The following is a 13,411-nucleotide window of genomic DNA, read 5'->3' as shown; positions in this document are numbered from 1 at the left end:
TTCCATACGCTCATAATCATTGCATCACCACAAATCTATCAAAACGTTTGTGTGATAAATGGTTTAACCTTTAGATGTAGAATTGTACTTGCAGTTGTGAATATTTCATTGTCTAAAGGGAGAATAGGTTACCAAATATGATGTGCTGTTTGCATGAGGAGTGTTTTACAGCGAGCATAAATAAAGGATTTTTCCTGTTTTTTTTAAACATTCTTAAGACTTATAATAGGCCTTTTTCACAGCAGGCATTTGACTTGGTAGTCAAAACAACACAAATAAGACCCACACTGTAATAAACTTTCCACTGGAGTATTGCATCTGTCAGCAGTCGGTCTGACCCAGATCCCTAAAGTTAACCACAGAGAACCCGTAAATAAACTTGGCGTAACGCCCACTTCTCTCATTACCTACATTATTTTTTCTCCCCACACTAAACACAGAGGTCAGAGGTCAGACATTATATTTGGGAACTTCCAATGTCTGACCTTTAATGGAATGCAGCATAGCAGCGGGCAAGCGAGTCAAATGTTAGGGTAGCAGCATGTTGCACCAGATTGCAACGCTCACACCTGCTGATGACTAAAATGCTTGTAGAATGCAATGAATTGTAAATGTTCAAGCCGGAGAATTCAAGTTCAAACATGCCCCTGCATGCTCACTATGTGCCTCACCTTGACTGATCCACTTTGCCTTATCTCTCTCACTCTGACCTTGCAGTGGCAGGGAAGTCCCTGGCGCCTCGCATTTTGAAAATTATCAGCTTTGGCTGATTGATGCAAGTGACAAAGCAGTAAACACATTCCTCAAGATAAGAGGCGCACACTAGAAAGAGGAATGTCAATGTTTAGGTATCGAATTAATCTGCAGGTCAACAGAGACGTAGCAAGAAAAAGGCCAACACAGACGGGGGGGGGGGGGGGGGGGGCATGGGAACTTGAATCTGACACTTAGTCCCTTATGAGTCCTTGACTTACTGCTGGCTGTGTGTTCTTGCCTCTGTTAAACCAATACGACGCCTAGAAATAGTCCTGGCTTTGTGTGGCGACTGTAAACTGAGAAAGTCTTCCACTATTTTCCATCTCCATCCATCCATTAACCCCAGCGTTTCACAGCGTGGTGGATGTTTTTTTTCTCTGTCTTCCATCCACGATGGAAAAAGAGGAGCAGAGCCACACCGTTTAGCTGCTGACAGTACTGTTTGGATTTATGCAAATCCACGTCTGAGTGCGTCCAAAACTGACTGCTGGAGGAGTTATGTCCCTGTCGTCGGCTGTAATGTGATTATCCTCGCTCTGCGGGGGTTGAATGTGTGCGAGTTTGTGTCTTGTCATTAGGACTGTAAATGACAGGGATGCATGGGGAGACAGAGAAATAGCAGGGGGGGAGTGTGGCCTGGTGGTGAGGGTGGGGGTGGAGTGGGTTAGCAGGAGATTTGAGCCATACCAGGGCTTTACTGCAGGCCACAATAGCATGTGTGGTGATTGTGTTGAAGGCTTGGCGTCCAGAGCACCGAGCCTCCCCCCGTGGCCTGTTGTGTGTGGGGGCCGCGGCTTTCGCTTTCAGAGCTTTTTTTTCTCCTCCTTCTTGTGGCTTGTTAGATGTCTTTGTTCTCAGGGCGAAGGTCAATTTGGAAAGAAGTAAGGAAGAAGGAAAACATTACCATGGCACTGTTCATGTATGACCTCTCCCTATACCACCGCCCTTCCATTTTTATTTTTGTTTTGTTTTATGTTCTCCTGGCAGCTCTCAGTGTCATGTGCAGATTCGAAAACCGGCAACGCTGAGGAATTTACATCCTCGCTAATTTTAGCAATGGGTTCCTGACCAGAAAACACATCCTCCAATTTCTGTCTATATTGGTCTTCCTGCGTCTTTCCGCTGCTCTTTCTCTCACCAGTACTCCAGGGCTTTTGCAGATTATTCTTCTACTCTAAGTCTCCTCTAAGCCCCTCAATTTTCCTATTTTCACTGCACCCTCAACTAAAAGATTTTACATGTCCTGATCCAAGATTACACTGTGAATGCTGCCAAAGCTCATCAACAAACTTAAGCTGCTGGAACTAAATGCTTTAATGAACTTATTTAATGAGACAGCGAGGCGCAAATAATTATTACCAGCATCCAGCTTTTTCCCAAACAGTGCTGCTGAGATGTGTTTGATGTCAACATCAGGCGACATGAGTGGGAGAGGAGAGCAGAAACACAAGCTGCTGTTGACACAAGCCTTGTCTCTCTGCAGACTCTTTGTATATTTGGAAACGCCGGCCTAATTCACTCCATATTCCTACTAATGGCACCGCTGATGTCACTCAACACATTAAACTTCTCACAGATCCGTCTTTACAAGAGCCTATAAACATCTCGCTGCTGCTGTTCTAAAGGTGCTTTTCTGGTTGGAAATCATCAAACTGCAGCAGCAGACCACACAAAACCTAAAATTATCCTTAAACTGTTTGCATAAAAGCTCTGAGGTAGCAGGGTTGTTGAAGGTGCTACATAATAAAAGAAAAAGGTCACATATTTCTGTATATTAAGCAGAGATGTTTGCCGTTTAGAAGGTGAAGTTCCATTGAGATTTGCATATACGGAAAACTATTCTTAATAACTTATTTAATAGAAATTTAATTTGTTTATCTTTTATTTTGACATGATTAATAAGAGCATCTTGTCGTGAATTAAAGGAGAAAAATAATGTCAAACAGCTAATTTGACAGAATAAGTACCAAAGTATAGTAGAGAACACAGATCAAACAAAGACCCATAAGAGAAGCTGTACCTATTCAGCCAAGCTTTCGATTAAGACTGGTTAATAGAGTGTATCTCAGCAACTACAAGGTCTATGTGAATAGTCAACACCTGTGAGATTTCTGCTGAGATGTCAGCATCAGTATATTTCATTTCCGACTAACAAAACTGTACACTTATAGATGCAATTTCAGCTCAAGACTTCTAGCAAACCATACCACAACATCTGAACATTACCTGGGCACAGACTGATGCTAATAAAGTGAAGCAGAGCAAACTTGGAGAGGTTTTAGTAGAGGCATGTTAAATCCAAATTGGACATTTGTGTTCATTTCGGTACGATCTTTGCCATTTGAAACTTTCTCAGGTAACTGTAAAACTCATTTAATTTCATTTACATGTCACTATAGGTATTAATTAGGGTTGACAATTGATTAAAATATTTAATCAGGATTAATCGCGATTACGTGATTACTTGCGAATTAATCGCAAATTAATCGCACATTATTTACCCGTTCAAAATGTATCTTAAAGGGAGATTTGTCAAGTCTTTAATACTCTTATTGACATGGGAGTGGGCAAATATGCTTTCTTTATGCAAATATATGTATATATTTATTATTGGAAATCAATTAACAACATAATTCTATTGCTTAAAGTTGGCATGTCTGTAAAGGTGAGACTTGTGGGTACCCATAGAACCCATTTTCAGGTCAAGTGACCCCTTTAAAAATGTCCATGCCAGTTTTTCCGCACCAAAATTTAGCTTAAGTTTGGAGCGTTATTAGTTATAATGACATGGTACCAATGGATTCCTTAGCTTTTCTAGTTTCATGTGATATGTTGTTTGTAAATTTGAATTTGTTCAATAAAAAAAAAAAGTTAACCCAGTAAAAAAACGTCGCCAATGACCCAGTCTCCTTCATTAGGCCTTGATTGGTTTCACTTCTCAGACTGTTCCCCACTGCATGCTAATCAATGCAAATGGCTGGAATCCACTTAAAAAATGATTTAGAGACATTGAAGTAGCAGTTAACGGCGTTGAAATGCCCTCAAACACAACTTTTGATCACTAAACAGCAAAGGTTAGACACTATTTATGGTTCTGACTGTATAAAGTGATGTTTTTGAGTTTTGAATTGAGTTTTATTTAGGTAAAAATAGTTATCATGGGCTTTTAGCCGAACTTCTCCTCATTATGTGGGTATGCAGGATAAATACTGTATGTATGTATGTTTAACTTGTTATCTGGTGTTTATTGTGATGTGTCTCTGGTACTACTGGATGGGGGCCCTCAGGTTCAAGAGTTAAGAAAAACAAACAATTTACAGGAAAATACAACTATAGACAGACAAAGTTAAACAAAGATAAGCAGACATAAACACAATATAGCCATTATGTTTAGGTATGTAGGTATGAGATAATGTTGAACAACAAATATACAGTTTCTACAGTCTATACAGGTCAGATTGGCAGCTACTGTTTACTGTATAGACAGGATTGTAGTCTGGTGCTGTGCTGTAACAGCAGTGCAGAGTGTATGGCAGTGAGATTAATAATATTGGCATGAATAAGTAGGTGTAATTTAACATTCCCTTGTACCAGCCTCTCTGTCTCAATTGTGAGGATTTTCTGCTTTTCTTTGTCTTATGTTAACCAATCAATCAAACTTTATTTGTATAGCACCTCTCATAAAGTTTAGTGCAGTTGAAAGTGCTTGACAGATGACTGACAAGCCGAGAGTAAGACAGAACAAGTGTGAACCTTGAAAACAAAAGAAAATACAAAAATAATTTAACAGTTTAACAATGAAATAATTTGAGACGAATGCATGTGAGACAATAAAATGATAAAGATGTAATAAAATAAAATTAAACACTATAATAACAGTAACAGTGTGAAATAAAGACTAGATTAATAAAATAACAATAAAAACAAACTAAATACAATAAAATAAGTGATTAATAAAATAACAATAAAATAGAATCAAATTATACAAATTAAATAAAGTAAAATAAGTGATTAATAAAACGACAATAAAATAGAATACAATTATACAAACTAAATAAAATAAGTGATTAATAAAATAAAATTAAATAGAATAAAATTATACAAATTAAATTCAATAAAATAAGTGAATATTAAAATAACAATAAAATATAATTTAAAAAAATGATATGATAGTGAGCTCATTATCTTTTGGTTCTGGACTGTTAGAAGATGTGACCCTTGGGCTTTAGGAAACCGTGATGGACATTTTTTTTTTCACATTTTAGAGACCAAATAATTTGATTAAATAAAAAAGTAATTGGCGGATTAATACACACTGAAAAGTCCTTAGTGGCAGAGTGAAATCCATCATCATGACCCTAACTTGTGAGGAAAAATAATTATTTCAAATGAAAAGCTGAAGTTTTTTTAAATGGGATTCAATACAGTCAGAGATCTTTTGGAGCCAGCTGTAGAGGACTTCAGTGGTACTGCAACTTGCGTTATTCAGCTTTTAACTACTGTAGTCGTTCTTGTACTACATATGGATGTTTTCTGGAGCGTTGCAAAGTTCACTTTTACCTTTTAACTGCTTGGGTGGTTTGTCCTGTATAGTTTCATATATGTGCCTCAGATTACATCCGTTTAAATTTTTTTTTTTCTATCAAAAGAAGAATCAAGCTTTAGAAGTTAATATGACATTTTATCAGCAACAAAGTTCCCATAAAGAAGAAAAAAAACGCAGAGTCATTATTCTATTTCTCTAACCCAGCAGGATGCGTCTCTCTCTGCTACTTTATGGCTCTTTTTTTCTGCAGAGCTATTCTTTGTCTCAGCGCCCCCGTCTCTTAATTTCCGCCTGTCTGCATATGTTTTGGAGGCCATTAATCGTCCCCTGCACAACATGCACCCCAGCAGATAATTACAGTCATTAAACCAATTAGGGAGCACATGGAGGGGAGGTTTCAGTCAGGCCCCGAGGCCTCCCTCCTGTTCTACTCTCACCAGGACGGCCGAGGTGGTCCGCTGAAACCCTGGCAAAGCCTTGAATAAAGAAGGGAGTGAATTACTTCAGTCCAGCGCTGGATTAATGCAATTTCCTGTTGGTGTAGCCTTGAGAGACCTTGCCAACTTTGCTGCAGGCCAAGTAACCAAAACCATTAGCCAGCAAAAGCCCTCCCCATTTTCACATCCTTTTCTTGCGGGACAAAGCAGCCATTTAGTTTTGTGTCATCAAAATCTGTTTCCCTCAAAGCTAAGAGTGCTATTTTCGTGCTTCTGTGGCAAAACGCAGAACATGAGAAGAAGAGATCAAAAGTGGCAGGAAAGGGAGGGAAGAGTGGTCAATCTGCAGACAGTGGTTTTCAACATGCTCCGTCTATCATGTGATTCTAGAGCTAATATTATGGTTTCATAGTGCCTGACACAGAGGGAGTTCTGGCAGAGCGAGGCGCTAACACACAACACACACTACTGCGATTACTTGGTTATTGAGACAAATGGAGCTGAGACTTCCAGTCACCGTCCACATGTGCAGGCAAGCCACAGAAAGTCCCTCACACTTCCTCAGAGAGTCTCACATGGTTAGTCATGTCGGACAACAGACTGTCCTCCCTTGTTTCGGTGAGGTATTTCCCAGCATTCTTCATGTTGTGCTTGGCGCGTGTGTCTCTGAACTCTGCAAAGAAAGCAAAAGTGAAAGCCAGCGAGGAACAAGGAGCTCCATACAGGTTCCCTCACGAATGACATGTAAAAGTAGATCTTGAAATGACTCCAGAATACATTAACAAAGAAAAACATATCAAATCCCGCAGGTTGAGGATAAGATCATGACAAGCACATTACGGTCTAAACAGGGCTCCAGCTAACACTTTGAATCATGTGTTGATGATGGGAGCTGTATTTATTTTATTCATGGGCGCTGGAACCTGGAAGTTGGAAAATGTGGATCAAAGAAAGTAAACAAGGAATGAAACATGAGGAACTGAGGAACTGATGTAAAAATGACTTGAATTTGAAAGATTTGAATTTGTGGGTTTAGCCGCTATAGCCGCAGACGCTGCACAGAGGAACTGGGCAGATGGATGAACTGTTTTGCATCAATTTGCTGCCAGTCGTTATGCTAAGCTAGGCCTGCCTACTCCAGCTCTGTACTTAACACACACACATGAGAGTGGTATCGACCTTCTCGTCTAACTTTCGGAAAGAAAGCAAATAAGCGCATTTCCCAAATAGTTGAACTCTTTTAAACGAGGCACTGTGAAGAAGCTTTGCATTCGTGTGCTCGTTCTTGTATTTCAGCATTGAGACTCGTTTTCCCCGGAAAAGATCAAGAAGACTTTGCTAGTTTGTTTAAAATAAATCATATACAGAATAATTCTCAGTACTGTATTCATATTTTATGATGCTAAATGTACGCAGTTTTGGTTTAGTCCATATTAGAGCTGCAACGATTAATCAATTAGTTGTCAACTGTTAAATTAATCTCCAACTGTTTTGTAGAGATGCACCCAGAGGAGGTTACCTTCGCAGAGCTGCAGCTCTGGGTGCACCACCCCATCCTCAAAACTGATATTCCAGTTCCCAGAGGTCTACGATGCCCCCCCAGCAGCGGCAGCCACTCCACAGCACACCTATACACACCCCATCGCAGGAAAGAGGCCATACGGGTTCACAGGAACTTTCACAAGTAAGTGTTTCCTCCCTGTGCATAAAGATTTATACCTTGATGGAAGTTTTTGCAGCTTATCTAACTGTCTGTTAACCCTTCCTCAGAGACGGGTGGACTGGTCCTGCTTTGCAAAATCTGTGGGGACATCCGGTTCCCACTATGGAGTACATTCATGTGAGGGTTGCAAGGTAATCACAAAAAATCACATGGATTGATTCAACAATGTGTTCCTTTTGGTGCACCAGTTCCACGTTTGTTGTTTTTGTTTCAGGGTTGACACTGATTGACATTTTTTACCATTATCTGAAAACAACTAATCGATTAATCAAGAAAATAATCTACAGATTAATCAACGATGAAAATAATCATTAGTTGCAGCCCTAGTCCATATATCATCAGCACATTGCTCTTTATCCTGAGCAAAAACAGATTCTATGAACAATAAATGTTGAGCTTTTCCCTACTGAGATGCCTCACTAAACCCATAGTTATAGAGTATTGTGCACACATTTCTTGGCTAAAGACATAATAATGTGTTTAACCCTTATAAATATGTCTCTCGTCAGCCTGTTTTCTTCCATATCAAGTAACCGATTCCAATATAACTTCCAGCAAGGCTCAAACATACAAGCAACTTGATTTTTAGACTTTGCCGAAATTGAATTTGAGATAAACAAAGTGTCAGGTACGCACATCCAAAATATATATATAGACACAAACATATTTTTCTCCATAGTAGTTTTCATGATATTTTTTGGATGATTTTTATGATTTATGATATAAATGTGACTCAACTTCTGATATGTTGTTGGGTATGTCTGTGTGTTTAATCAAATTTGATTGTAAAATATTTTGGGAAAGCACCAATAGTCAACTCTACAATATCGTCACAATATCACTATTGAGGTATTTGGTTAAAATAAATACTGGGATATTTGATTTTCTCCATATCGCTCATAACCCTAACCTAAATTAATACAAATTCTGGCCAGTTGCTAAGCTGAACTTGCCTGTATTCCTATTATTTTTCTACTTTTTCTATGTATTTTTCTATATAATATTTTTTTTGATAATCTGGAAGATTTGATATGTTATATTTAATATAGGCTTGTTTTATATTGAGCTTGATTTTTCTAGTTCCTTTTTATAGATTCATGCTCTGTCCCCCATGTAGCAGTACCAGACAGTGTTGTCCAGCTGTGCTCTGATTGGGCCAACTTGAGAGTAGACTGTCCTTCAATCATGCAAATCACAATCAATGAGTGATGAATGTGTCCGTGTCTATATATAGCTTGTTCTGACGGAGATCTCTGATAGATCGAAACGTTGCACAATTAAAACTGTTGGGAGCTTTTTTGGGCTGTAACTAACGATTATTTTTTATTGTCGATTAATCTGTTGATTATCTTCTTGATTAATCCATTAGTTGTTTGGTCTATAAAATGTCAGAAAATGTTGACCAGTGTTTCCCAAAGCCCAAGATGACATCTTCAAATGTCTTGTTTCGTCCACAACTCAAAACTAAATTTTGGCGAGGAAAAACTGGCATGCCCATTTTCAAAAAGGTCTCTTGACCTCTGACCTCAAGATATGTGAATGAAAATGGGTTCTATTGGTACCCACGAGTCTCCCCTTTACAGACATGCCCACTTTATGATGATCACATGCAGTTTGGGGCAAGTCGTAGTCAAGTCAGCACACTGACACACTGACAGCTGTTGTTGCCTGTTGGGCTTGAGTTTGCCATGTTATGATATGGGCATATTTTTTATGCTAAATGCAGTACCTGTGAGGGTTTCTGGACAATATTTGTCATTGTTTTGTGTTGTTAATTGATTTCCAATAGTTAATATATACATACATTTGCATAAAGCAAGCATATTTGTCCACTCCCATGTTGATAAGAATATTAAATACTTGACAAATCTCCCTTTAAGTTACATTTTGAACAGATGAAAATGTGTGATTCATTTGTGAAATATTTTAATTGATTAAAATCCCTAGTACCAGTAGATAGATACATTCTGCTTTCAGTTAATATTAACCTTATTGTAAGATTTAAATACAGTATTAACACTTTTATTTACTTTTATGCAGAGGTGGCCATTGTGGAAGTAAACCACACAAAAGCACTCCAAAAGCTCAAAACTCTCTGATCTCAGCTTCCCATGTTATGTCTAAAGCTTGAATGCTATTTCCTAAACAAGCCGTCATCAGAGCCTCATCAGGACCGATGCTGTCGTTGCATCGTGTGATCTAAAACCTCAAGTAGAGCTGCTGCGGCCAAACCATGTGGAGCTGTGTGAGTGTGAAGCAGGGTGGCTCTATAAAAAGGCATGGTGGTCTGTCAGCTTGACCTTGTGGAAGGTTTAAAATATACCTCCAAGTCCTATTTTACTTAAACATCAGAGTGGGAAATTCCCACATTGACACAGACGGTAGCAAATAGAAGTTACATTTCGCCTGAAGCTGAATCATTTGTAATTAGAGAACCAAAGTAATCACACTTGTATATTCCATCATAACTTGACAGTATAAACTGAGAACAGTGTTTTATGTATGAACACATAAATGGCACTATTAAAGAATCATCCAGTATTGAAAGGCATCCAACTCCCTCTTTGCCTCGAGGGACCACAGAAATGATTGTTGCTGGATGTCTGTGGCTTTCCCAGTGAGGAGCATCGCAGCGTATGTGGGCGTTAAATATTCCTCCTGCTCCCTTCAGCTACTGGGCAAAAAACCCACATTCTCATCTAATAAAATTCAAGATTCATTTTGTTTGATGGAAGATCTAAACTGACTAGAGACTCAGGCACACATAAGGAACATAAGAAAGCCAGTTTTATAGGCAGTCGATGTTAAGAGCTGCAGGCCTTGTTTCATTTAACAATACATTTACAAGGAGTCAATAGAAAACACACATGGAAGGTTTTGGCATTGCTTTCTAAGATATACTGCATAAGATATGTGATTATAGAACTGCTGCACTTTTGTCTTTTCACCACAAGAGGTCAGACTGCTCCTAACCAGATCTCTCCTCTGTCATGACGACCAGTGCATCTCAATATATGGTTCAGGGACCTAAAAGACTCTTTGAAAAGGTTCCAGAGATCATTAAGAATATTTTATGATTTTTTTATTTTTTACTTTATAATTTTAGTGAACATCTTCCAGCAGGTTCTTGAAGTGTTTTTATTTTTTTGTCTGTTTTCCAAGGTTTCCTTTGGGGGCCTAAGGGATCTATGGGGACCCCTGTTTCATGAAGGTGCCCTAGGGTTTCTTCAGTTTGATTTAGGGTTCCTTGAGGAGGTTTCAGGAAGTTTCAGGTCTCCTTGATGAAGTTGGAAGTCGAAGTGGGGTCTGTTTAGGGTTTTTCAGTGTGTTTTCAAGGGATCTCGGGGGTGCATGGGTTTCTTGAGTGAGTTACATAATTTCCTAATGGTGTTTCAGGGTTCCTTGAGGAGGTTTCAGGAATTCACGAGTTTCAGTAGTCCTTGAGTAGTTTTGGGGTATTTTGACTGTTTTTCAGAGTGTTTTCAAGGGGTCTCAGTGGTCCGTGGTGTTTAAGGGTTCATTCAAAATGTTAACAGCCTCGCCTTCCTGAAAAAAAAACTTTGAAGAAACCATCTACAAAAACCCATGGACCCCTGGAAACCCCTGAAAGCAGCCTGCAACACAGTTAATGATCCCTGCAAAGGCATTTCAGGGGTCCTTGCTGAGGTTCCAGGCGAATGCATCTACAAAGACGCACAGCAAAGACTCTTTTTGAGGTCAGCCAATGCACTTTAAACAGAGTATACCAATCTCTAATTGAAAGTATACTCACTTTCAATATTGCATATTCAGCACCTAAGTGTCAAAGCAAGACAAAGCTTTCCAAAATAGTCAAACTGGGCAGTAAAATTATAGGCCGCAAACAAACCCCACTTTCCTATCACCTGGCAAAGCAGTCCAACATTTAAGTGGCAAAATCTTAGACGACCACAGCTATCCCTTAAATCACCACTTTCAGCTACTGCCCTCAGGGCAAAAGCAAAGCAAAGAAAAACATCTATAAAACATTGTTTGTCCCTGTTGCAATAAAGTATCTTAATCTGTAAGGACAGCTACTTTTTGAAGCCAGCTTGCTACTCCAGCACACAGCATTTTATATCTATTTAACCTCGATTCAGTCCTCACCGTTGAGTACCTGGTGCTCTTTTTAATGTAACATCTATTGTGTATTGTGTTTTTATGTAAATGTGTTTTAATGTGTCCTGTCTGGATGTGATATGTTGTATTTTAATGCACCCTTTTTAATAGCAGATTTTGTACAAAAGACAAATCTCTGCCTTTTGTACGCATAAAGTAAACAATAAAGTATCTCCTTCCTATACAATTTTAAGCTCAGGTATATCAGTAAACAGAAATCTCCCCATGCAGGTGACAAAACCTATACTATGGAGGGATTGTGGATGGTCTGTATTGTTGTTCTTCTGTTCCTAGAAGAACAGAAGGCTACCTTTCGTTCATTCATTTTCAATCCTCTGATTCATGACTCCCCTACCTCTAAATTACATTTTTGAAGATATAGTGAGGAGGAGTACTGACATTAAAAGTAATTTGATCTATCCCAAGGGCAAAGAAAAGGAAATCCGGTTCTTTTAAAGGGGAAATAAACTTTTATCCACACATCAAACAGCTCTTTCTAATTGAGCTGAGATTTATTTTTGAATGCTGACGTCAGCGTCCGGTGTTTTGCTAACTTTTATCAGCACCGTCCTCCCCTGCCCATCAAATCATGTTTCTTTGGCTCCTTTTTCAAGCAAATTAATTGAGAAAAAAAAGCCTCTAAAATACGGAGTGGCTTGGTTGCTATGGCAACAGGATTCCCCCCTGTGTGTGTCTGTGTGACAGAACTAACGAGGTCACAGGAGACGCAGCATGCCTGGTATAGAGCTGTGAGTGTGTGTTATTGAGTCTGTATGTCTGAATTTAATTAAATGGAAATAAGTGAAAACTAGAAATTTTAAGATTCAGCTCAGAGTTTATGGAGCAGAAGCATCATAGTAACCTTGATATACACCAAAAAATCTCTTTGATTAACACCATAAACAAACAACAATAATCAGATTTGGATTTTGTTTATCTCATCTGTACAGGAAAGCCCATTTTTGACACGTGACAACCCGTTAAAACCTGAAAAATAATACACTTATCTATTACTGTGTGTGCAGCCTGGTTGCACAAAAAGGCGTGTGAATGATTCAATAATGTGTAAGGCAAAAACCCCAAGCTGCTCCCTTGGCGCTTTACAGCAGCCCACTGCTCCTAATGATGGCTTGAATGCAGAGGTCACATTTCATCTATGCACCTGTTGAATACATTAAAGTTTAAGTTAACGCTCAACCCACTGAACTACAGCCGTCCCTACAGACCGGTGTTCGAGACCGTTGTTTTGTTTTGTAAATTCCATTAGTGACATTTGTCACATGTTTTAGTGACATTTGTGAAGTGTTTTCCGTACTCATGTTACGTTGTTTACGTATTTTAAGGTCAACCATGACCAGTGAGTGGTTTTGTTGCTTCCTGCTGGTACTGCACCTTCATACATGTGTGTAATATTCATGCCTCGGCAAGGCAAAATGTGACACTTACACGCTTTCCTCTGGTGGACAAGCGAATCGGGTTGCATGTTATGTGACATATGTGACAAAACGTATGTGTTTGTAGTATCTAAAACTTTCACTACTGAAAGTTGCCACAGAATGACAGGCCAGATTCTTAGGCTTGTTTTTTTTTCCAAATTTTTGATTAGATATTAGGGCTGAACGATTTTGAAAAAATATGTAATTGTGATTATTTTAACTGATATTGCAATTGCGATATGTTTTGCGATAGTAGAGGGAATTTTTACATAATTATTCTCATTTTCACTGACAAACATATTTAAAAAAAAAAAATGATTATGGTGTGATTTTTGCGTGGATCTGTACAAAACAAAGATGTTTTCTTAAGTCCATA

Source organism: Sebastes fasciatus, chromosome 8 (assembly GCF_043250625.1).
Source record: "Sebastes fasciatus isolate fSebFas1 chromosome 8, fSebFas1.pri, whole genome shotgun sequence".
NCBI classification, from domain to species: Eukaryota; Metazoa; Chordata; class Actinopteri; order Perciformes; family Sebastidae; genus Sebastes; species Sebastes fasciatus.
The sequence above is the reverse complement of the archived record's forward strand: the minus strand, read 5'-3'. Positions refer to the sequence as shown.